Source organism: Mya arenaria, chromosome 8, assembly GCF_026914265.1.
Source record: "Mya arenaria isolate MELC-2E11 chromosome 8, ASM2691426v1".
Classification (NCBI taxonomy): domain Eukaryota; kingdom Metazoa; phylum Mollusca; class Bivalvia; order Myida; family Myidae; genus Mya; species Mya arenaria.
This window is the reverse complement of record NC_069129.1, coordinates 16,600,891-16,628,390: the sequence shown is the minus strand read 5'-3', so window position 1 is coordinate 16,628,390 and position 27,500 is coordinate 16,600,891. Positions and strand designations below refer to the sequence as shown.

Below are 27,500 nucleotides of genomic sequence, written 5' to 3'. Positions count from 1 at the left end.
GATATGAACTCTATTTTTATTATGTGGCTCATAAATACAATTAAAAAAGGTCAGGGGGTTGGACAAGGGACTCCATCGTTTAAAATCAAGTGCTCTACCAACTGAGCGTACCGGTTAGGATAACAGACATACTCTCTGTCCGGTGCGTGTCAAAGCCATGACATTTACCACCTATGTATGGGAATTCGTCTTCTAACTCACTAACTGAATTAATACCCATAATTCCGGCTTCTCGACTCACCACATCTCTCAATCCACCTCATACACTGGGAAGTAACCCTGGCCCCGCGTTTGACAATTAATGTCGCAAGCTCAGTAAATAATGCGACCAGTCTGTAGTCAGTCGTCAAACCTTTCTTTCCGCCCAGCTTAGGTTTGCTTCAAAGGAGGTGGGGTCAAGGCCAAGCTTACTTAAAAAGATACATAAGGGCGGGCGGAAGTCAAACATTGGTGTCCCCAATTGGTCTGTTTTTCTTGGAATTTACCTTTGCAGTAAGTTATACTAGTAAATGATTTTAAATAGAACGTTTTGTATAAATGCTTAGATACTTGTCCAATTCCGTCATGGCTTTTTCGTGTGCATCGAAACTTCTTTTTTAAAGTCAAACATCGTTTGAATACCGTTTATGATCTGTTCAACGACCGAAATATATAAAAAGACAAATTAATTATGACAACGCTTTAATTTATAACACACGATCAAAGCAATATTCAAGCGGTACTTCTTAGCGTCGCCTGAAACAACAAAAATGTAGACATGAAACAATATAAATTAAGCATATTTACGTTTTAAATAGGTCAGTCTCATTGTATATGTATATAATGAATATTTCCTAAAGATATGGTAAACCTAAGCCTAAAGATGATATGTCGTGAAAAAAAATCAACCGACATGCTTTGATCATGTTCGTGCTTCAATGGAGAAGCCAATGTGAGTAAACCTAAGAAAAGTTCTTAATAATAAAAATATACCATTAATACACTTGTGTATTGCATTAATGTATGCTCATGGGCCTAAGGCCATGATGCATTGGGAATAAACGTATTCAGATAATGACACACAAGTATATGTTAGATCCTAATTTTGGCGATCTACAGAAAGAAGAGAGGGCTTCTATTCCCCGGCCTGCAAACACCAAGTGTCTGCTACCTATTACTACTTACTCTAGTTTAACGAGTAAGCCTTTAAGGGCAAATAGACCGATTGAAATATACTCTATGATATAAATCTTGTATTCGTCAGAATCGACCTTTGTTAAATTATTGAATGTATAATTTGTAAGCAAATAGCGTTTTCGTTCTACTAGTGACTCGACTGCAAAGTTCTTGCTAAACACTGACACCCGGTAGTCTCTTCCCCTTCGACAGCACCACCTCTTGTTATAACCACAGCGTCCCCCGTCCGAATCCTGCGCAAGATTACATTGGTATCGGCACTGGCAGGCTGAAAAAGTTAAAACAAATGTATATAACTAATGTCTGTTGAGCCACGCTAAATTGTGCAATGTATTGATCGTACGATACCGGCCGAATTTGTGAGTCTTTTGATCGAAGTTGTATTGTTTGTGTACAACCTCAAGGTTGGTCACTTTGACAAATATGTACGGTTCAACCATAAAATATCGGCATACATTATATAAATTTATGAAATCATCCATAAATTATGGGTGCGCTGTACATTTTGGACTTTTGTTCCCTTTCGCTCACCCTACTACGAGTCGTATATAGCATAATAAGAGCTGCGATGAATGATGTAAAATCACTCGCAGGACCGGTTTGGAATGTCGCGTGTTCAGGGGCCGTCACATTTAATATTGTCTTTACACCAAGTACGAAAGAGTAAGGAACAGGACCAAATAATATATAGGCATATGAATAAAATTGATGCAAAATGGAGGGTTTTTGAATTATTCCTTGTTAAAAGAGTGAAACTGTTCAACAAAAAGCTTTATAAACACGGCACAAGGAGTCGCACGACCAATGCGAAAGGAATGTTGGTATTAATTGTTCACGAAATAGGCAGCGTTGTCAGGCAGCTGACCAGAAGAAGGACGATGAAGAGCCTGTTAATGTTTGGAGGTTGTTCGTGTAGTGAATATAATTTAGGTACACCAGTTGCTCTTATATAAGACAGCAATACTGGAAAATACCGCCGACAATGTCATATATTTCACATTGTTGATGTTTCCGTCCAGAATTATTTTTTTTATATTAATTTGATTGAAATATGTTGAGATAACAGCCAATCATAGACTGTTTTACATTTTAATAACGTATTTTGCATAACCATGACATATAAATTAAACCAAAAAAAAAACAATATGATAGATATGCATGCGTGAATGATTGTTTTAGTGTTTTTTTTAAATAGTCGTCCTTTATTAAATAACCACATCAATTAACAAACGAGTGGGATAACTTTAAGATCGGTGGCAAATGCTTGTGGCTTATTTATAATTGTATGTCACAGCTGCACACGCCATCGCGTCTTCAATGATCAAAATACAGGTCCATCGCTGACTTTTCTTAGTGATTGTAGATCGTTGAACGCGTTGAATGCTATCGCATAAATATCAATGACAGTACATGTATGATATTTTAATTCCCTTGACCCGACCAATGCAGCACTACCATCGACTTCTTGTGTTTTGATGTGTTTTTTTTAACGTCGGTCTTGTCGCCAGCTGCTTGTTGACGTGAATGAAAGTGGTGTCCCTTTTTATAGATTGCGTTTCCCCACCTTTTGGACAAAGCTCACATAAACAGAGCCGTCATTTGAAATAAACGATAAAAATAACTTCTAAACTGTTTTTGTTTCTGTTAATTTTGCACTGCTATGAAACGCGAACAAAATCGTGCATTAACAAGGCTAGTTCGTGTTTATCAAAGCGTAAAATTATTCAATTTTTAAAAGCGTTACTTTCGCTTTTCGACAAAAAAGAGAGATTTTTGTTGCAGATCCGAATGCATTTTAATAGTAGCGCTTATTTGAACTGATTTTGAAATGAAGAGGCCTAAACACACATATTGCAATAAGATCCAATAAAATATTCGGTTTTGTGGGTCGGAGAGAGGGTTTTTGTGGGGGAACAGTCTCATGTCGCAAGGTACGCCAGCTAATGCCCAATAGTTATGCATATTTTCCACCACTGTTATCTATATATATGAAACTTCTCCCCCACCACGGCACAAATACGCATGGAAGTTGATTGATATTAAGTATCTTTTGGTATTTCATGTGCTTTCAGATATGACTGCTTTCACAATATTTGTACAATTTATTCATCGATAAAGCCGTATTATAACATATAGTATTGAAACACTCTTGCCATTGCAGTTTTCCCATTTTAAGATTAAACATCTTATAATAATATAATATTATCACGTTTGTGACATCTATTTGCGGTTGAACCCCTAAAAAACCGCTGTTTTTATTACCATTTTCAGGCCTTTTTCTAATAAAATTGGTGATTGTCTGCCCACGCCTTTATGTCTGCATAGGCATTCGTTAATACTTGACCGAGTCACGTCACGCACCCCCCCCCCCCTGTGTTATTTAAAGTTGACTTTACCCAGGTTGGTCGACTATACGACAAAGAATTAATTTTGAAGCCGACGTTATATGTGAACAACAATTAATATAGTGTGGATAGTCCAACAGGGCTGATATTTTGTAAAGAAGGAAAGGCTGCCTTCTTTTAAGCCACCGCGCTGATTTTGACCGAGGCCCCATCGGCTTCAGACAATATAGATACTTTTTATCACAGGGAGTCCCGTCCACTATTCGTAACATGCACGCCGAAGCGGATCAAAGAGTTATAAAAATAATTATAAAAATATGAATGTTAACATATTATAAATTATGTAATTATAACCCCAAAAAACTGTTTAATTCACGTATAATGCAACTGTTCTGTTGATTTAATGTGCGATGTCTTGTTGAATGGTATTTGGCCATCAATCATTAAACAATACCATGAGCAAGGTATGTCTCAGAAATTGTTTTTTGAATACTATTTTATTAGCAAATGATTCCTTAAAGAAAAGGCACATAACCTTCTTAAACTGATTTACATTGACTTGTTCACAATATGGCCATTTGCTAAAAAAATAATACCGATTAATGACATTTGTAGAATACTACGACATCAAGAAATGTGAATTAAATATATATAAAAATTATATATTAAAATATTGCAATTAAATTTATTCAGTGAAACCACTCAATCAATTTCACAATAATTATGTTCATAAAGATTGGTATGCACACAATATATGTCATAAATATGCAGCGTAATTACCGCGATCCGATATTCAACTGATGTGCATTATATTAAAGTTTGAAATTTGTTAAGCTCTTTGCTTTTCTAATGTCATCGTAAATTTCAATCAGTACTTCCTAACTGAAATACAAAATGACTGTTAAAACTAATTCGTCTGCGTTATTCTTTAAACATAAGTCATGTTTTGAAGTCTAACAGAGTGAATAGTGTTCATTATTTGCAATCATAAGTAACTTTTTCAAATGACAAGGGGCCATACCATGGTAGGTTAATTGCAATGTTAAAATGTATTATGGAATAAACAGTCCTCAAGTAAAATCTAAATATGGTAGTAAGTCTCGAGTTTCAATATACTTCTCAAAATTGTGTTGTTTTGAATGTCAGTCGGCAGACTAAGAACAAACACAAAATTGTGGCGGCGTTATTGTTAAGACATCATACCTTTTTCGGAAACCATGATTTCATGCAAACGACCAAATCACAAAACCGAGCTTGACAAAAATACTTTGTTGACGATCACATACTACAGAAAACGTAAAACGTCATGGGAAGGCAAATCAACTTGATAAATCTTACATATTCGTGTCAATTTATTCTTTTTACTGATAAAACTTCAATACAAAAAGACTCTTTTACAAACATGTTTTATCTCACCAATCCATATGACCTCATAATGAATTCAGCTCAAAAGGCTCTACAACACTTCTTGCTGTAGTACTGATAGGACAACGAACGTTTGGTATATTTACCGACTTTACTTGTCTCCATTCTCTCTCTCTCTCTCTCTCTCTCTCTCTCTCTTCTCTCTCTCTCTCTCTCTCTCTCTCTCTCTCTCCAAACCTACTCATTACTATTTCATCTTTCGTTTTTCATCCACTCTCCAAAATATCCCCCATCTGTTCCCCTTACATTGTCTTACTCTAAACGTTCGCTCCCCGTATTCTTTATATCCCCTAACTTGGTTCAAAGATACTAGAAAGTGAATTCTATAGCCGTATGTAAAAATATAAATACAAAAGCAGGTTATGGAAGGGTTTATCTTTAGCATATTCCTGTACTTTTTTGAGAACTATTATTTGAGAAAATACACCAAACAGGATGAAATACAACGATTACGTAATACATTTGCAATAAACCCATGCTAGTATTACATATTGATATTTGTTAACATATTTAAGTATATGAATAGTGTATAATTAATGAAGATGACTCTGTGAAATCTTATCTTCTCACCTTCAAAAACCATCAGCATCTTAATATCTGACCTAATACTTAATACTAAAAATGAATAGCAGTCAAGCAATGGTTTCTTTAAATGTTTATTTATTATCATTAACATGATTAAGAAGTGACAGATCACGAGATTTTTCTTAAACGGTTACCTACATTCCAAGCATGCGTTTAGGAATCATGAAACCGTAAATTTTCATTGGAGTTGAATTTTGATGGAATTGGGTCAATTCGTACCAATTTATTCTGTTGTTACATTTTCATGTGTAATATAATGTCATCATTATATAGATATGTAAATATGTTATAAATGAGTGTATTATGGGGTGGAGGATAGTGACACAAGGCTCGGTTTATAGGTACACGGTGTTCGGTTGATAGTGTCATGGGGTTCGATTAAAGTCTCAAGGTGTTCGATTGATAATGTCAAGGAAATCGGTCGATGGTGTTGCAGGATCGAGTTATTGTGTCACGGGTTTTGGTTGATAGTGACAAAGTGCTTGGTTGATAGTGTCATATTAATCGGTCGATAGTGTCACGGGTTTCGTTTGATAGTGTAATGGGGTTCTGTTGATAGTGACAAAGGGCTTGGTTAAAAATGTCACGGCGTTCTGTTGATAACCTCACGATTTTGACAAACTTTGCCATTAAAGTCACCAAAATTAAATTATCTTGTAAATTTTCTTCATTCTTTTTCTTGTATTCCTCTTTAAGTAAAACAGTCCTGCAAGGCGGCGCATAGAACATGTTTTTGCATATTTTGGAAGCCTAGACCTTCTTATACAATAATCCGATTGATAATTTACACAAGCTTTCAAGAAATACTAGGTTATAAGAATGGGGAATTCGTTTTCGGGCTGGAGTAAAACATTGGTTTCCGACCAAAAACCTTAGCTTCCATTAATAGATCGTTAAAAATATAGTGTGTCATAATTAAGGAAATGTGTTATTGTGTATATAAAACATTACTGATGGTTACTATTCAAAATGGCTTTAAGATGGTTTCCAACTATATATAATGGTAAATTTCTTATTATTTTCTCCATTTGCTTTTATGCAAAAGTTATCTTAGTGGTATTGCTTGGAGGCATTTATTGAAAATATTTCACTTCTACATAGTAGTTAAATAACTTAGTCACTTAAAACAGATGCACTCAATATTAGCTCTAAAAACAAATATGAAACTTGTTTTAAGTAATGGCACTTGTTACAGAATAAGATACGAAATCAAAAGCCCCAACTTAATATAAAGTACATCCGGTCCTAATGGCACAGATGCCAATTCAGTTGTCTCATGTGTTTAAACTAATTTATATTCACTGTTTTTCATAATTCTCTTAATTTTTTAATATTTCCATGGAAATAACCTAAAGAGATGAATTGAAAAAAAATATTATGAAAAATAAATAATAAATAATGTTAAGATGGCAGCAACACGAGGGCATGGTAATAGAAATAGAGCTGGACAATAGGTTCATTGTACTTTATTGACTATTCAAGCTCGAATTTCACTCTACCGATTTTGCTTCGATTGGCCCTGATCTACAAAGGTTTATAGGAATTATAGGAATCGCATGATCTTTAAGGATTAAGCAATATTCATGCTGATGCCGTTACGTTTGTACCAACTATTTGTCTCCATACACTAGGATATTCAGAGTAGAAGAACAGTAGAGTATCGATTGGTGCCTCAATAGTGACACAATTTCTTGAGGCGTTTATCAGGAGGAATATGGTCAACCTGGCATAAAAATTGGGCCTGTCCCTGTAGTTTTCATTGCATCAATGAACAACTGGAGAAATTCCATCGAAAAGAAATGCGAATACTATCGATATATGTACGACTATTATTTTTTTATAAAAATGGCCTCGATCTATTCTATGACGATTGTTCACTACTATAACGACGATTGAACTACAATATCGGTCAATGTATCCCTTCCCTTCCTTTATCAAGCCGTACTAGACCGCGACACGGCGTCATATATCGTTACGTGACTTTTCGTTGCAATCGTTAATATTCATTGACATTCGTACTCTCTTCTTTGAATAATAAGGGCCATTATTATGGACATTGCTTCTCTCACTGACACGACTCGGGTCACCATCGGCTGTCGATTCACAAATGTTTCGTGAAACGTAGCAAATCGCGGACAAATACTTGACGGTATTTGCATAAATCTTCACCACTACAGTATAATAGTTATCGGGAAGGGCCAGGAATCTGTGTAATGGCTTCAATCCATCCTGGCCGTAACACGATTCATTTTTTTGTTCAAATCGAAGAGAAGACCAAGCAGCTTGAAACTGCCATGGTAAATGTTGTATTCAATGTATTCACTAGTAAATTGTAGCCTGAATCTTTGTCTTAATACAGTATGCAATATAACCAATGCAATTAGGTACTGTTGTGCGTCGATTTCGGCTTCATACGTGCTCAACGCTTATGGTACGGTTTAGATGTGAATCCAGTTTGACCCACTATGACAATTATCTTGAATAGATCTACACCAAATGATCAACTACGATCATGTTGTCACATGACCCAGAAAGTGTATAGAATCATGCAAATCTAGACTTCGTTCGTACGCTTTGTTACTGCTATGACAGTGATAATCCGCACAAGCAGCGTCATATGTCGTCGAAGTACATGAATATAAATGATAACAATCAAAGTATAAATTGGGCCTCTGTTAAAACTTAAACTAAAACTATCCTTCACTATATGGTTCTACAGACTTATGGCAATTTCCTGAGTCTGTCAATGTTCGTGCATTTGTTCTCATGTTCAGAGATAGATAACGAGATGTTTATAAAACAAGATGGCAGGCTACCATATAGACTATGAGCGGACAAAGGTTTTGCTCCCCCCAGGGTTAATTTTGTAGACTATGATTTTTTGAAAGTGTATCATCTTACAAACGTTTTAAGACATGTTTACGCCTTGGCCGTTGGGTCATTTGGAAACAACAACATTTTAAAGTTCGCTACCAAATAATTTTAAACTTTCGAACATACCACTAACTTGTAAAATACTTTCATTTTATTAAAGAAAAAAGGTAGAAAACTGTTTAAATTTAATAATATATGGCCTCATTTTACACACCAATAGTTTTTCAGCTAAAAACAAAGATATTTCATGGCTTACTATACTGTTATTTACGTTACTTCAAAACATGCAATATTTTATGACGAAAAACAAGCATCAAAACAAACTGCATCGATTTGATGAGAAATCTTAGTTAGACATTAAACTTCAGACAATACTGATGAATAAGACATAATGTCAAGTTAAACTTTCACATTTATATTACGTTACATCGACAGAAAAGTATGTTGGCTGTTTATACACATTAAACAAATAATACCTACAATGAGGATTTATCGTCATTTGGCAATCCTATCTATACAGTGATCCTTGTTTATGGCACAAAAGCAAATTACAAATATAATTTTGAAAAACATTTTTTTATGAATGTGCATGTAGAATACGTTACTTTGTAAAATATACGTGACCGACCATTTCTGAAGTAAACAGGACTAGATTTATTAACTTCATACTTTTCACATCATAATTATAATCTGTTATGCAAGATTAAATGGCTAAAACAAAATGAACGATCAATACATCATTAAATTTGAATTAAAGATATGTCACACAAAAATACCAATCTGCATATAAAATACTTTACTTCAAATTTCAATTACATAACTTGACATTTTGACTCGATAAGTCATAACAGACCACTCCTATATATTCTATGTTAATGGACTAGACATATCAATTACATTCTTAAATGGGAATACTATTGCATCTGTTAATTGTAGTTTACGTTACCAATGTTAACAAGAATATCGATAACCATGCAACGGGACAATATATAATTATAATTGTACACTATATGTTAAAAATCACAGTTTAGGAATTTGCTGTACACGCTCGTGTGTTCCTCTACATGCAGTTCTCTTACATGACATCAAAAAAACTCGACATTTGTTAACAGTATGTGTCATGTACGTGACATATTGTAAAGCTATACATCTTATAATTTTGCATAATTTACATGAAAAATTGTCGTTTTTAACGTTTTTAAAATCATTCATTATAGTTAAATTTTGAAAAAGCATTCTGCAATCAGTGAAGTCAACTTTCTTCATTTAATGTTCGTTATTGTTTTAAAGATGTACTCTTACTCCCAAATATGTTTTACCACAAATAATATAAATGTTTTAATAAACCAAAGAGGATAAATAAACGTCGAAAACAGTTGTTCTTATAAAGGATACCGAGTGTAGACGCAGACAACACTGTATTTCTACCTTATGAGAAGAAAATAGATTACAGTTAATCTTAAGTACTCACCAATCTCAGAAAACTGCGTGTTAGATATTGAATACACTATTACAATTTTGTTATCAGTAAATAATAGTTTCCAAAAATGAATAATTGAGTAAGTTTCAAAAGTAAAAAGATTTTCACTCAAAATCTATGTTTGTTATACATGTGTGTGTATTGATTTTAAATAAGAGTGTCACTTTAACCGACATGCTCGTAATATAGCAACATCCTGTTCTAGTCTGTATCAGATTCATCTTCAAATACGATGTCAGTCATATTATCAAGCTCCACTTCCTCGTTATCCTTTTCCGAGTCACTGTAATATTCTTCTTCCATTGTACACAAACTTTTAATAACTTCTTGTAAAACAATCTTACTACATGTCCACATGTTTTCGATACTTCTTGGCACATTTATCCAACCACTTCATTTTATATCTCAAAGTTAAAGTGGGTAATTTTCATGGAAGTATTGTCAGACGTACAATTGATAGTTGACCATGCATTTAAAGCGGTGCTCTATAACTCGTGTTAATACTGTTATATGAGTTTAGAGAGAAACATTGAGAACCTAGGTTTCTCTTTTTTTTTGCAGAATGTGTCATATCTCAATTTGTTCACCTGTGTATATTTTGGTTTACCATTCAGCAGACAAAGCATTCGATTTTTTTAAGAATGTTACCAAGTTAAGACAATGAACCCATATGGAATTGGTAATACCTAGTCCTTTTCTATGATTTAAAGGAGCGCCATTGTTGTATCACACCTCGTGAAGTTATGAATTGCTAATATATCTGAAGAAATATCTTCTCCTTTGTTTTGACCAATTTCATTTCCAAAGAAAAATCGTCGCTTATTACCTACACCAGTATGAAAAAACCCTGAAATACCTCGCTCAAACCACTAGGACATCTTGAGATCTAACAATGAACGTGTTTATGCCTGCCTCTTGTTAAGATGAAAACAATGCTTTCTTCTGAAATATTTCAACATTGGCACCTTCAACCCTTGTAAGATTTTAACATATTTCTCTTAACAGGGTCCCAAAACTTTTCTGCAAAGTTGCCAATTTTCCCTTGGTCGAAAAGTAAACATGACATTTAGGTTACTAGTATGTCTTTGTTGCCCATAAAAATTCATCTATCCGTAGGAGTTCTTGTTTCGGGACCAGATATCAAGAATATTGGCGCAGTTCTTTTTTTGCATTCAACTTACTTAAATAAGTCAGGGTAATCAACCAGCTTTCCGAATGTATCGGGTACCACTGGTAGGCTTTGAAGTGTTGCATTGCCGACATATGTTTGTGCAACATCCTCACATGGTTTTTAAGCTGTTCTATCAGGTTTCTAAGGACCACGTAACTTGACCATAGGAAAGGGCAGTTTTGTTCACAATTAGGTTTTAATGACTATTCCATAGTTGCCTAGCCCGTTCCATGAGCACAATTTTAAATCTAATTTATCTTACAAAATTTAGTTTTTCCACTTTTTTATCAATTGATGTTTAGGGTTGTAAACTGCATTTTAATGAATTTTCACGCTGTATTGAGTATGAATTAACAATGTATATTGTTTATGCATTTATACAAGTTCTGTTGAACAAATACATATGTTTTTATATTATTGTGTTTTAACATTTCATTCATTGCAACTCTATTTGATCTTTCCACTTGAAACTTAACAATGACATTCAAATCTTTTGTCCAAGTAACGTAATCATGGTTACGTAGGTTTTATCACTGGTTCAAATAAGAAATACGACCAGAATATAATTTGTGTATAACTAAAGCGATTAATGTGTAATAATATTATTCATAATTTACCAGCATAAATCTTTATTATGCAAATCATAACTAAAAGTAACGTAAATTACACACTCGTTATCTGCACAAGAAATAAGAAAGTTTAGGGATTTATTGATGAAATCGTCTAATAAGTATTTAAGATATGGCTTACCTCGTTCAACAAGCAAAATACATGACTTTATTTGTATAAACACTCTGTGTAACATTTCATTTCTATAAAAAACGTTCCTTTTTATGTTACGTTTTAACAGTAATGTAATTTACACCAATTCGTGCGGCATGAATTATTAGAAAACCTTCATCGAACTTAAGAACAATGATTTACCAACCTTTATCTCATAAACGATCATTATACATGGAAGAAATAGTATATATATATTGTTATAAAGTTGAACAGTTTCACGATTTATGAATACGGCACTAGGAGTCAAACAAGAATATTAATCAAATACAATCAGCCTAAAAACCTATCCATAATGTAGGGTGGTTTATATTGATTATTGTCAGGGGCAAAAATCCTTGCAAGAAGTAATTTCATTTTGTTACATTTTGCTGTGTCCGAAACGCCCAACATTTATTATGATACATCCAACCATATTTTAAGCTACTAAGTTAGTATGAAAAAAGCAGAACATTACTTTGATATCAAAACGAATGTAAAACAAATAATACAGAAGAAAAGTTTCCTTACCCTCAACAGTGGCAGGCAGCATTGTCAGGCAGCTAACCAGAAGAAGAACGATGAAGAGCTTGTTCATGTCTGGAGGTTGCTGGTGTGGTGAATACAATTTAGGGAGTCAATTGCTCTTATATAAGATAGCAAAATTGCAAAAAAAACACCGACATTGTGATGTATTTCATCTTGTTCATAACGGCCGATGATAGACAGTATTACATTTTAATAGCAGGAATTTGCATAACAATGACATTTCAATCAAACCAAATATTAAAATGATAGATGTATTGCGTGAATGTTTTTTTTTTTTTTTTTTTGATTTGTCTTTCTTTTATAATTAACCACATCAATTAACATGCGACTGGGATAATTTTAAGATCGAAGGCAAACGCTTGTGGATTCTTTATAATTGTGTTTTACAACTGAACACGCCAACGTGTCTTTAATGATCAAAATACTGGTCCATCGCTGTTCGACTTTTCTTAGTGGTTGTCAATCATAGAACACGTCGAATGCTATCGCACAAATATCAATGCCAGTACATCATTTCAATTCCCTTTACCTGACCAATGAAGCAATACAATCGACATTTTTGTGATTCGATGAAGATTTTTAACGTCTGTCTAGTCGCCAGCTGCTTGTTGAAGTGAACGAAAATGGAGTTCCCTTTTCATAGATTACGTTCCCTCACCTTTTGGACAAAGCTTACATAAACAGAGACGTCATTTGATATAAGCAACAAACAACAACTTCCAAACTGCTTTTGTTTCTGTTGACTTCGCGATGCTATAAAATCGGAAAAAAACTTTCATTATCAAATCTAGTTTGTGTTTATCAAAGCCAAAACATATTCAATTTTCAAAAAGCTTTACTTACGCTTTTCGGCAAGAAAGTGACTTTTGTAATTGCAAATTCAAATTAATTTTAACAATAGTGCTTTATTGTTGTGGGGAATAGTCCCATGTATACATATGAAACTCCTCAGCACCACAGCACAAATTCGCATGAAAGTTGATTGAAATTAAGTATCTATTGGTATTGTATGTGTTTTCATATATAACTACTTTCACAATATGTGTACATTTTATTCATCGATTAAACCATATTATAACATAGTATTATATTATATAACCACTCTTGCCATCTTATAATAATATTTATTATCACGTATGTAACATCTATTTGCGGTTGAGCGACGGCAAATCGGATCAACCCTTTTGAAAACCGCTGTTTTTCTTACCATTTCAATGTCTTTTTCTATTAAATTTGGTGATGTTTTGCCCACGCCTTTATTTCTGCATAATCATGCAATATGACTTAACCAAGTCACACCCCCTGTGTGATTTGAAGTTGAAATTACCAACAACTGGGTTGGTCGATTATACAACGTAGAAGTAATTATAAAGCCGACATTATGTGGGGGCAACGATTATTAAATGTGGATAGTCCAACAGTGCTGATATTTGTAAAGTTGAAAACTGCCCTCTTTTAAGTCACCCCGCTGATTTTGAGCGAGACTCAATCGGCTACAGACTATATAGATATTTTTTTTCATCCCAGGGAGTCCCGTGCCCAAGACCGATTTCATGGTACTGAACATAAGCTAGCTTGGCTCTAATTTCCCGAGGCTCGAGGTACTTTTGCCGTTTCCTGGGAGTTCTATTGTATGTGGTGTTTATATGTTTGTTTATCTTATTCATTGTAGTTAGGATCCTTACCTTCTTTTACCAAACAGCGTATTTAGTTGATTTTTTTCGACTCCACGACCTGTCCCTGTAGTATTCATTGTATAACTAGTCATAATCATGAGAGTCCGTGCGGCTTGTCAAGAAAACGTATTCTTTGGTGTCGTGCAGTTTCATGAGTTTGCTGAATATTGTAAACTACGTGTGTAAGTTGACGGTGTGTGGGGAACGCGCCTCTCGGACCATCTAGCCAATCACTTATTCTCGTTAAAGCACTGAGAGTGCTGAATGTGGTTAACACGTTGACGATCGTTGATTGGCTGAATAAAAGTGAACATCGAAATAATTATCGAATTGTTTTAAACTAAAAACCTCAAAACCCTTTGATAATATGGTGAAATCTAATTCTCAAATTTGCGATAACATGTAAACATTGGTTGAAATAGACACCCAGAGTTTGACCTTGTTGTCGCGGATTTAATTTGCATTACGCCATCTTGTTTTCACCATGTTTTCTGGTTAAGTGCTAAATTTATCAAGATGAGGATGAAACTCATATTATGTACAGTCTAATGTCTTAGTAGCTTTTTTAATAAACATCCATGTTTTTCATTAGGATCAACGTCATTTTTAAGTTCTCGACACAGATGCGTTTAGATGTTTATTAAGGCAAGAATGTTTTTATTATATAAATGAATCGGATGATTTCTGCAATCTGTTTATATCTTAAATCTAAGTACTCTATGATGTCATGCATAAACGAACAAAGATATTTTGGGAATTCGACAAAAACCGTGTTCAGCAACATTCTATCTGCTCTATTGTCAAAACATATTTAATATCATTTGACTACTTTTTTCCATAACTTTGAAACGTTTTAGGTGCGGAATATTTAGAGATACAATCGGCTTTAAACAAAAGACGAGCGCCTAGTGACGACTTTTCAACGATTTTTGTGTGCAAAATAACTAAATTACAAACCAACAGACTTTAATAGCAAGCACACAAATAATGAATGTGTTCATATAACAACCATTTTTGTATTTAACAATCGTCGTCTTGTAATACTAATTTGCGCATTTATAAGTGGGAAAAGCATTGTTTTTCATTCTTCCAAAATATCATTGCCCAGAACTGTTACCGCAATAATAATCCGATTCATTGCACGGACCAAGTGGTCCGCATTTAATTTATTCTTTGATGGGAATTAGAAAGGTTAATTTATAACGTTTTAAATTATAAAATATGCATAATAATTATGTTTTCCTGACTTTGGTTGAATAAGTATTTTTATACTTGCAATTCCTTTCATAAATGTGGTAAGAGTTGATTTATATTATAATGTTATTACAGTAATTAGGTGTTTTGCATATTGGCCTAGTTATTTGTCCGAGGTTAGCTGTATTTGCCTTATCCCGAAAGTAACTGGGCCAATATGAAATCACCTAATTAATATTAGTATTTTATTAATATACAATTACCATCTTTTTAAATATTCTTATAACTTATCTTTAGTTCCCATTGAAGCCGTATTTATCCCTTATTTCATTCATGGTGTCTGCTTTTCTAGACTTGACTTTGCTAATTTTGACATGCATCCTGAAAGTTTGAGTTTGGTCGATATTGAGCGAATTCTGGCATGTATTGTCTTCAGTTTTCTGGTACTGGTACCGTAATTGTTTCTGTATCTCGTCAAATACGTAATTATTTATTAAAAATTATATGTATAGTCTCTTTTCAGGATTACATTATTTAAGTTGCATGATTTCTTTCATTCTTTGATGAGTTTTTCTAAAGATTTAAGACAAAAGCAATGCGTAACAGTTTTTAGCAAATTTAAAGCAATGAACAGACGTCTGATGGTTACTTTTTACATATTTATATAAACGTCAAGAAAACACAAAGACTAAGAAACCAAACCACAATTTCTCGAATTATTTCTCCCTTTGACAATGATGTCTTACTCAATATTTCGCCATGTGACTATAGTGGCGGTGTCGGGGAAAGTAGCGTCTAGACCCTCTAGTACTTAAATCAAGACCTATTTCCCTTCCTGTGGCAATGGTTGCCAGAGTGAGGACAGGCAGCGTCTTAATCAATTTACCTCCCCTTGACAATGGTGTCTTACTCAATCTCAGTCCCTGTAAGGATTGTGGCAAGTGTGTGTGGTGGGGCGGGGGGTAGACGCCATACTCTCTTTCTATCCCTGTGACAATGGTTTCCGATGTTGATGAGAAGCGTCTTACTCAATTTTCCGCAATGTGACTATTGTGTCCGTTTTTCGGGAAGGTATCATTTTGCTCAATTTTCCTCCCTGTAACAAAGGATGCCAGTGTGGGAACAGGATGCATCTTTCTCAAGTTACCTCCATGTGACAATGGTGGCCAGTGCGGGAACAGGTAGCGTCTTACTTAATTTACCTCCCTGTGATAATGGTGGCCAATGTGGAGGAGGTTACTTCTTGCTCAATTTCTGTCTCTGTGACAATGTTTGCCGTTGTGGGAGAAGGTATCGTTTTACTCGTTTTCCGTCTTTGTGATAATTGTGGCAAATGAGAGGGAGGATATGTTTACTCAATTTCCAGAGCTGTGAAAATGGTGGCTAATGTGGAGGAGGACTTACTCAATTCCGCGCTCTGTGACAAAAGTGGCCAGTATGAGGGAAGGCAGCGCCTTAAACAATTAACATTCCTGTAAAACTGGAGGCCAGTATCACTAAATTTACTTTCCTGTGACGATGGTGGCGATTGTGAGGGGAAAAAACGTCTAACCGCATTATTTACATTATTTTTTTATTTCGTTTTAAAATGTTAGACTAAAACACTATTCTACAGATGTTATCTAATTAAAGGGTAGTTTTAACCAAATGCCAAGTGCCCGGATCAGGTGCTGGATGCACTCTTTATATTAGATATTGAGAGTGCTTATTTAGATAAATATCATGTTCAAGTCTAAGTTATAAAAATTATTGATAGTTGTTACTTTTTGAATTCAGTCCAATCAGAAAGAAGAAATACATGAATCTCAGAGATAAATATACTTTCTGCAGGATTAGAAATTTACTAACTTCCAGCAAAGTATTGCATATTACCATTTAAATTATCACTGTTAAATGCATTTATCTTCTCCGGTTGACCAAAATATGCCATATACGTAAATGTCAAATTGGATGAAAGATTGACTGCGAAAACTTGAAATGTATACAGAGCAGTCTAAAACCGCACAATTGGATGCCTAAAATGATTGCTCCCTATGACAATGGCGTCTTGCCCAATTTCTGTCTCTGAGGCTATATTGGCCAGTGTGGGACAGTTAACGTCTAACTCCCCCCCCCCGTGACAATGGCGGCCAATGTGGGCAATGATAACATCTTACTCAATTATCCTCTCTGTGAAAATGATTGCTAGTGTGTAAGAAAGTAACGTCTAACTTAAATCCCCTCCCTATAACAATGTTTGCCCGTGTGGGGAACGGTAACTTTTTTCTCAAGTTTTCACCGTGTGACAATGGTTGCCAGTTTATGAGAGAAGGTACCGTCTTTCACCTCCGTGTGACGATAGTGACTGGTGTTTGAAATATAACGTCTAAAATCAATTTTTCTCCCTGTTATAATGGTGGCCGGTGTTGGAAATATAACGTCTCAATCATTTTTTCTCCCTGTGACAATGCTGGCCGGTGTTGGAAATATAACGTATCAATCAATTTCCCTTCCTGTGACATTGTTGGCCAGTGTTAGGAAAGGTAAAGTTGTCTCTTTCCTTAGACGATTATGACCAGTGGGGAGAAGGTAACGTCTTACTCATTTTATCTCCCTATGACGCTTACTGCCAGTGTGTGGGAAGGTTACATCTCCATTCTCCTCTCTGTGACGATGGCTGCAAAGCTGAGGGAAGGTTTCGTCTTACACCCCCCTTCCCCCTATGATGATGGGTGTCAGTGTGGATGAGGTTACGCCTTACTTTAATTCTCTCCCTGTGACGATGGCTGCCAGTTTGGGGGGAGGTACAGCTTAGCTCGATTTCCCTTCCTGTGACATTTGTATAAATTGTACAAACACATTTACCATGGTAATATTTTACCGTCGGTATTTTTCTGGTAAATTGGCAGTAAATAATTGTATGAAACAGATTCAAGATTTTACCGGGTTATTTAGCACGGTAATATTTACTGCTCATCCCAATTAACGGAAAGAAGATGGCCGACCAGTCATTAACAAACGCTAGATCCCACACGCCGATTTCGAAGACAAATGTTATCCACGTGAATAGAAAACAATCCATTACTTCCATGTTCATGTCAATAATACAGAGGTAAGAAATCGCCACCGTATGAGCAAATTTGTGCTTTAATAATATTCATCTCAACCAAATACATATTCAAAAACTGTGACACAAAAAATGTTGATTGTGTAAGAAGTATTTATCAGAAATCCTCTATATATCAGTTTCAATATATATGCAAAAAGCTACAGAAACATGCTCAGTAGCAAAAAGTTTAAACATAAACCCGGTTTAGTGGCAATGGGCAACGCCAAAGATATAGAACACAAATTCACAAACAAGAAACATAGAACAGCACACAACTCTACAAACATATATATATATATAAATAATTGGTATGTTAATCAAGAATTGTTAGATACCGCCTTGGAACGGTCAGTAAAATGTAAATTTACTGGGGGTTTAAACCAGTTTATGTGCACAAACCTCACTCTTATCCCAACAATTCTTAATAAAGATAAAACGCAAAAGATAAATCTTATCAAAGTATGCATTAACTTGAGAAAATGATTTTTACTTTCGACCCCAAATAATAATTTTAACAACATATAAATGTATGTTAACGAAATTTGTATTCACTCAACATTTCATTTCTGGTGTTGCATGAAAAAACAGCTTTCACGAACTATATGCTTATCATAAAATATTTGACAAGGACACACTCTATTAACTTTTAAATAAATAATTATCGATATCTCTTCTCTTTATAGTGGCATATTACTGCCGTAAAATTGCCTGATAGCGTTCGTGAATTGTTTCGTGTTAACCATTTAATTTTCGTAATAATTATCTAGCTATATATACTAGCGAAACGTTTAAGGTAAGGTTAATATCATCAGACTAAAACAGGCTTGAAAGTGCACAGAACTGCCACCTAATACCCTTTTTAAGTACACAAATGTTTATAACATTAACAATTTAATTTGTTATGTTTTGCAAATTTCACTTAACAAGTAACATATTTCAACAATTATATGCCACCATACTTAAAATACTTCATTATGTTAGCCTTTAAAGATGTGTGCATTGCATTCTTGTATGCATTTACATATTAACACATGAGTTATATACTATTTGAAGATATCAATGAGGCTTTGAATGATATTTTGCAAGACCTCTTTCTTGGGTGGATGGATTCAGATACGATGCTAGAAATGCGGTTATCACTGTGTCACATGGACGTGATAGATAGTGATTGTAAACAAATCATGTCAGCAAAATAAGATAAACTATCTTGATATGGTTTTCTCAGATAAAGTATATATATATATATATATATATATATATATATATATATATATATATATATATATATATATATATATATATATATATATATACATATATATATATGTTGTGGAAAAAAGTATACATTCATAAAAAGTGACAAAAACAGGAGGAAATTCACATATGAATAACAGGGGAGTTTCTTTGCATATCCGGAAATTATTTCGTAATATCTCAGCTTCTCAGCAATGTTCACACACAAATCACTATGAATGTAGGAATATTGTTTCTGAAAATATTTCAACAATTTTTTTATTTATTTTTTATATTTTTTTATTAGTCTCGCTTTCAATATGTGCAATACATCAGGGTATTCGGACTGTCGTCTGCAAATTAAAAAGCAACAACACATATGTTCTGATTATTCAGCTATTGTTACTGCAATATTATTTTCATTTTGTGGGATAAAATAACCTTATTTATTTACATTTACGAATCTTTCCATGTAGTTATTTGTTCATTTGTTGTAGATCATGGATTAATAAATTGAGTGTCATAGGAAGCTGAACCAGTAATAAATTGAGTGTCATAGGAAGCTGAACCAGTAATAAATTGAGTGTCATAGGAAGCTGAACCAGTAATAAATTGAGTGTCATAGGAAGCTGAACCAGTAATAAATTGAGTGTCATAGGAAGCTGAACCAGTAATAAATTGAGTGTCATAGGAAGCTGAACCAGTTCAGCATACAACATTCAAATGGATATTCTGCTTTATTCTTACCAGATTTCTATCCTTTGAACTATCTTCGTTTCAGATTCACCCTTCTCAGTTGACGCTTTGTGTGGTATTTTACAATTTTCTGATACATTTTGTGAATTCTAGACAATTTTGAGGTTACTGACAAGTAACTTGATGCTCCAGGTGAAAAAGGGTACCCAGTTATAGTTGTCATTTTTTTCTGCACAGACATTTCTAGTGCGTTTTTTTTCAGTATACATTCCATGAGCGCAAGGTAATAAACTGTTAGTTTAAGGCACTCGATGTAGAGTGTGGGCAGAAATGCAGAATGGTACCATCAGTCATCTGAGTCCTCTTTTCCCTCACAGATAAGAGATTCGTGCTGACAGTGTCTGCATTTCTCAGCAATACACTTATACCTTTTGTTACCGTACAAATTTCAGAAAAGCGATAAATGTATGCGCTTGCTTCAAGTCCGTACTTGTTTTGAGCAAAACTCGCTGTTTTGGCAAACAAATGTAAGTTTAGATCGCAGTCCCTTTTAGAAACTTTCAGTTTATGGCATTTCTAATCATGTTCTAAAGGCTCTACATGTACACAACTTATGATGATAAGTGCCATGTCAAATTGACTGCGGTTTCCCAGATTTCCACCCTGCTTTTGCAGATACTTCTGAAAGCTTAGTTCCAATGCTCCGGGTCAGTTTTCAAGCCGTTGTGGAATCGATATCTCCAGCTGAACTAGAGCAAGGATGATTTTTAAGCAGCAGTACGGTGTTTTCTACGTATTTAATTTCAGGGTAGTAAACGCCGAGATCCATAGTGCATAGAAAGCATTTTGATGCTATAAAATATAAGAGATAGATAAGTCAACAGGATTCTCATTTGTTTGAAGGTTTTTCCAGTTTTTACATGATTTATATCATATTTGAAGACACTAGTATAGTTTTGAATGATATGTTAATTGCTCTCTTCCCTGGCTGGATTGATTAAGAGATGACCACATGGACGCGGCCATCACTTTGAGACATGGACCTTAAAGAGAATCATTGTACAAAAATTAAGCTATCGAAACAAAGAAACTATTCTGATATTGTTTTTTTGGTGTAAGATTGAAATTAGGCAAAGCGTTCATTATATGAGGAAAAAGTGTTAAAGCTGAAATATTTTTTAGAAATTCAAAATAATGTGTTAAACAAGAGCGATTTTACATATATGAAAAAAGGGAATTTTGTTGCCGGCCAACACTACATGCGGGAGCCACATTGCTTTCAAGTCAACTCCTTTCTCTAGCCATTTGCGTTGTACCTTTTACATAATTATTTTTAAAAGTTAGAATATAAAACGACTTTAAATATACGATAGAAAAATACCGTGTCTATACTATCAGATATTGAATGCATTATTTTGAATGTAAAATGGGAAAGAAATATATTTCAGTACCCGACAGTGTTGCAGCTCTCATTTGCCGTCAATTTTGATTTAGGTATTTTTATTTAGGTTTTAAGAATCTATACATAACATATGTTAGTTTTATCGTTCCGAATGCCACCGACACAATCCAGACTTGCTCTGAAAATGTATTACATATTCTGTACACTGTTTTTGTTCAGCTTTCACACCTGAAATAAAGTGAAAAATCCTTGATAGATGGCTAAATGTTGCTTGATTGTAAGAAATCCCCGTGTAGATGAGTTAATTTGTAAAAAAAGAGAGATTCTTTTAAACAGAATAAAACACAAGACTGTATCATCTGAGGAGGTTTATAAAATCGTTATGGAGGGTAAGCCTACCTTATCCATCATTTTTGTTCGCCCTCGTTATCCTTGAATAAATTGAAAAATTCTACTGTTGTTGCTTCCTATACGAGTATTATCGATCTGCACACTTTTCTTATATTATGTCGACATATAACTTGAAATGACATTGTTTAAACTGCACTTGGATTGACGTGCATATTATGCATAAGCTCTCCATTGAAATATTGCTGAAATGTAACGTATAACCCCACGGTGAACACGGCAATTATACCAAACTGTCGACGAAAATGCGCCTTAGCATATTGGCGTTAAAACTGAACACAATATACTGATTAAACACGAAAAACACGAAACTGTAAAGATACCCCGTAGATGTAGATTACGTAAAGCATACGTTTAATCCCGGTGACTATTTACCTTGTGGAATGGCGGGATTAGGCACATTGTCCATTAAGCTGTAGGACCATGTACTATGTGTACCTTGTATTGATGAAACAAGGACAGGAAAGAAGGATTGACTAATAATATCTGTTATGTGTTATCGTTCCGGATAGAAAAATCCAGCCCGAGGGTACCTGCGTTACCAGGTAACGAGGCTTGCCGAGTTACCGGCTACGCAGCGTGCCCGAGGGTCGGATTTTTCTATCCGGAACGGACACACATGACAGATATATTTTCTAGCATACATTAAATTACATTTTTTGTGAAGAAAATACATAAAAAAGCGCGTTTTTGTACGTAACACCAAAAAGCGCGTGCGATGATGTTTACTGACGTCATGACGCGCAGTAATTTGTATTCACTGCATACGTCAATAAGTTCCTTCGACATCACGTCTTTTAAAGGTTATTTTGTTTTGTTTTTTAAATTTATTTTTGTAAAGTTAATATTAATGGAACTCATCTATTTGAATATCATAATTATGATTACATAAAGTGTATTATAAAAAAAATTGAAATTATTACGTCACAGCGCGTGACTCATCTGGCATGGGGGGATGCCAGATTGAGTTTATCAGCACGGCTAAATTCACCGGAAATGCCTATCCGGTGTGCTAGAAATCAATGTCGGTAAGGATAACATATTATAAAAAAACAACAGATGATGAAACAGCGAACGTGAGATTCTCCAAGCAAAGTCTTTATTACTGTTCATTTACAGAATGTCGAACAGACGAGGACAAAACCCGTCGGTATTAATTATGTATGAACCATTTTTTTAGAAGGAATGGAGAATTGCTAAACTGACCTTTTCCAAGTCCTTAATGAAATTTTATTAGCTGTCTTTCGCATCAACAAGATATTAGCTACTTTTAGAATTGTTGGTTCAATAATAGGCAAGTCTGTAGAAATGTAAGTTTTTATATAGATATAAAGTTATCATGCATGTAGAAATTCATACATTCAACATGAATAAGCTTTTAACAAAAGTGTATTTATAACATAATGCACATTCATGACATTTTGCTGACAATATTGATAACAGTAATCTGGGATACAGATAAGTGCAGCAACTAACAGGTACAGGAAATATTTGCCACTTAATTTATAGAAGTATTTGTTTTATATACACGCCATGTATTGACTTCCTTGATGAAAAGTGACAAGCTTCCTACTTCAGCCTTTGATATTAATCGTATGAACCTTATGTCGTTCATAGTTAACAATTGTAAGGGAATACAAACCAAAGCTTCTGTATAAACGTGAACCGACTCTGCAGATCACTTTATAGCAATCCATTTTAAGACTTGGCGGAAATAAAGACACGATCAGGTATTAGTTATATATATAATCAAGTATGATTATTTTAGTATTCTATCATACATCATTGGAATTACTCTACTCCGATATTAACCAAATGCATTGTTTTAAGGAATGAATTGCGGGGTTGATGTCATTATCGGGGTATGAACGCTATTGGGTTGGTCAATGTGTGTGGAGTCCGAAGGACTCCACGCTTACTTTGACCAACCCAATTGCGTTCATATCCCCGATAATGACAACAACCCCGCAGTTCATTCCTTATATTTACACCAATAGTTCATTATTTCATTTAAGAATTGTTAAAAAAATGCTTCATTTCATTTAAGAAAATCTTTCAGTAATCCGTTCTTACCCATTCTGTAAATAGAACGACCCGACTATAACCGGAAACATTTTTTTCAAATGACGTCACAATTACGCGGGAAAAGATCAACCACTTTAAATCACTTTAAAACGTAAAATTGAAACACTTCTGGTACCAATATATTTAAAATATAATAAACTCACACTTTTAAAAATGTTGATCTATATTTTACGGGACCTGCAGACACAATACAACCAATAACAAGATCAATAGCTTTCATGTATATTGTTATGCAATGAATTACTATCCGAACATATCCGAAGATGTTGCGTTCATCGATTGATGAACGCAATTGCCGAAAGGCAGTTCATTTAAGGAATGGAAGTTGAGGTGTAAATATTTATTGTTGTGAATTGTCTGTTGCCTAGCACCGTTGTGTGTCTTGTTTGGTGCTTGTTTTGCCTTGAATCATGTGCACTTCAACATCCTTGGTTTAATATTTCAAACTAAACGATATTTTAACATCTCGGAATGAAACTTGTTATGATGTGACATCAGCAGATTGGAATACGGCGGATAAATATGGAAAGCTTGTTTTGCTATATGTATTGCTTGCTGGATTTCGATGCGTAAATAAATAACAAAACATACATACAAAAAGATATAACTAAGAAAGTTGGACGTTTAAACGAAAAGTTGAAATCATATGGTTAACTTTGTTCGCAAGTGTAAAAACCGTTTGGGGATTTTGTGTGTACCCTGCCATTGTCAAATAACGATTTCTATAACGATTTAATTTATTAGTCTTGTAATAGTATTAGTACATTGAAAAATAAAATTTGTATATCACCCATAAGTCTTGTATGTTATATCGAAGATTCTAAGAAATGTTGTCATTATGTATTCTAGTAATTTGTATTTGCCACGGCGACAGATTTTATAATATAATTAAAATAACCTTTCAAATATCAAATGCCTTGCATTTAAAGGAATCGTGTTTTTAACCTGTTGTTTCCTTATTTACTATAATATGATGAATATTAAAATAATTTTACGCTGCAGAAAATGGGAACAACTTCAATTTTTGAACGCGCAAAAAATGACAGTCTATCAGACAAACTGTACCACTCTCTATAACTAATTAATATGAATAAAATGAATAATAAACATATTTACAAGTACAAACCACGCAGCAACATAGTGCTCATACAATAACAGAAATATGTTATACCCACGCCCCGCTCGCGAGATACTTAAATTTGGTTAAATCATAATCTTTTATTCCCCAGCAAGGTATCTTAAAGCTGTTTGTATATATCCTGAAAAAAGACATGATGCATGTTAATATCATCTGTATGCGTATATACGTGTAAGTGGTATCTACCCTTTCAATATTTACTTTCATATATAAAGTATACGTACTTTTAACGTCGAGATGTTATTATTGTAAACTCAAAACATTTGTACATGACTCACGTAACAAATGCAGCTATAAGTAAAACAAGGATTGCCAATAAAGTAATTTATGCCCCTTGGGCGACAAGAAGAGCGTGCTAGAGAAGTGTTTTTGAACAGTGCGTTAGAATTTGATAATTAGAAGGAATCCACAACTAGAATTCTAGCGCTATAGGAAAACCGATATTCACACTATATATGACGAGTACTAGCAGATGGAGTTCAATCAGTGTCAACTATATGAGTGTCAACCATTGGGTTTTTTCCTGGTTGTCACTGTCTTTTAACTTCACGCACATATTTAATTATGGAGGGACTTTATGCTAATTTCAGAGATGGATGGTTCTTATGGCTCATCATGGCGGAATATATTGTGTGTGTCACTTGATAATAAAAGAAAACAATTCTGCTCTTAAAAGAAGTACGTTGCCACTTTTTATCACAAATGTATCGTTTCTATGACGTAAGATATATACCATGTGAACTTTCATGTTGAACAATTACACTTTTATAATTACTAAATTCCTCGAGTTACAGTCAAAGTTCACTTTCGGCTATTGCGTATATAAGTTGGTCGATGTAGATCCTTTTTTTCTGTTTTTACGAGAAAATTTGTATTGTCAAAGCATAGGTGTCGTCAACAATCAGGGTGATAAATGGTATAATAAAAACAAGGTTCAGTTCATTCACTTGATATTTTAAAAAAACGTTTCAAATAAAGACAATTTTGAGTTATGCATCTAAACACTAAAGTTGTGCCCGTAACTGATACCGTAGCTATATCAAAAACAGATAATCGCATTGATGCTATACATAAAACAATGAACGAATGTTGTTTGTTTCTATTAGTGTCAATAATCGGCGTGCCAGCCATCTAGTATATATTTCATTTCCTTGCGCAATTTCCGCGTCCCTTGGCCGTCTGAACTGTTTTTTTATGTCCTACATTTAATATATGACGAAAATCTGAGTGGGGACATTTAATTTCCGAGATTGATGGCCTTGATCCGCCATTGTGTGAACAACATAGGTCGGACGAATAAATATTTGCCTTCATTTTTTGTCGTAATATTGAAATGACTACTTTCTTGCACACAACATTTACATTTATATGACGAATTTTCTGCGAACTGTCTGATTGTATATCAGCTCCATTGACTTTCAAAACGGTTATCGACGAGAGTTTTAAAATGTCGATGTCTTGCCTTAAACGTGTTCAGAGAGCCCGGTTTTAATAATTTAAGTCCACGATGACTTTTACTGACCCATAGGTCAGTTTCACGATCGTCGTTTGTAACAAATACAATATGTAAACTGTATACATAATCTCCAGCCGTCATGTTACATGCAACAAACCAAGGTTATCTACAAATTCAAAGTGTACTGAATACGCAAAATATAAAGTGTTTCTTGTGACAGCGCGCTTCTCTGACATCTGATTTGACTTCAAAACGGGGGGTTAACAAGTATCCGTAAAGCTGAATTCTTGTTTTATAAACTAAACGAGACATGTAACAGCTTGTCAGAAAGATGTCATTTCGTAATATTCCTTTAATTATATGAACCCTTTGATAAGTTCATGTTTCAATGTACTGTTTGTAGCTTTAAACAACCAAACTTCACTCCGCTTCAACACGAAACGTCTCGGAGTTTCAATTCTGGATATGACGTGATAATGAGTCGCAACAAAGATATTGTGCATTTCATTGAATATAAACCCAATTTTTCCAAGCTGTTGAATTATATGTTTTTATTCAATACGGTGTTGAGCATTTTACAGTTTGACAAGAGCAAGTGAAATATTGGCTTATGATAATTATGGGTTAATGTATGAATGCACATGCACATATATTAGGCTGTAATGGGAAAATAAAGATTGTTCGAATCTGCCCAGTGTTGCGTTCCATCTTTAAGCAATGTCACAAACTACAAACATATGTTGATCGAATCCACAACTCC

At 34.4% G+C, this 27,500-nt stretch overlaps 1 long non-coding RNA gene across 1 annotated transcript; it reads right to left on the bottom strand.

The window, feature by feature from the left end:
* Positions 1–671: 671 nt before the first annotated feature.
* Positions 672–12,428, bottom strand: LOC128242745 (uncharacterized). Its single transcript, XR_008262693.1, has 3 exons — positions 12,347–12,428; positions 1,342–1,444; positions 672–735 (listed from the first exon to the last, which is right to left on the bottom strand). It is a non-coding gene; the product is annotated as an uncharacterized LOC128242745 (long non-coding RNA).
* Between the last annotated feature and the right edge of the window lie 15,072 nt (positions 12,429–27,500).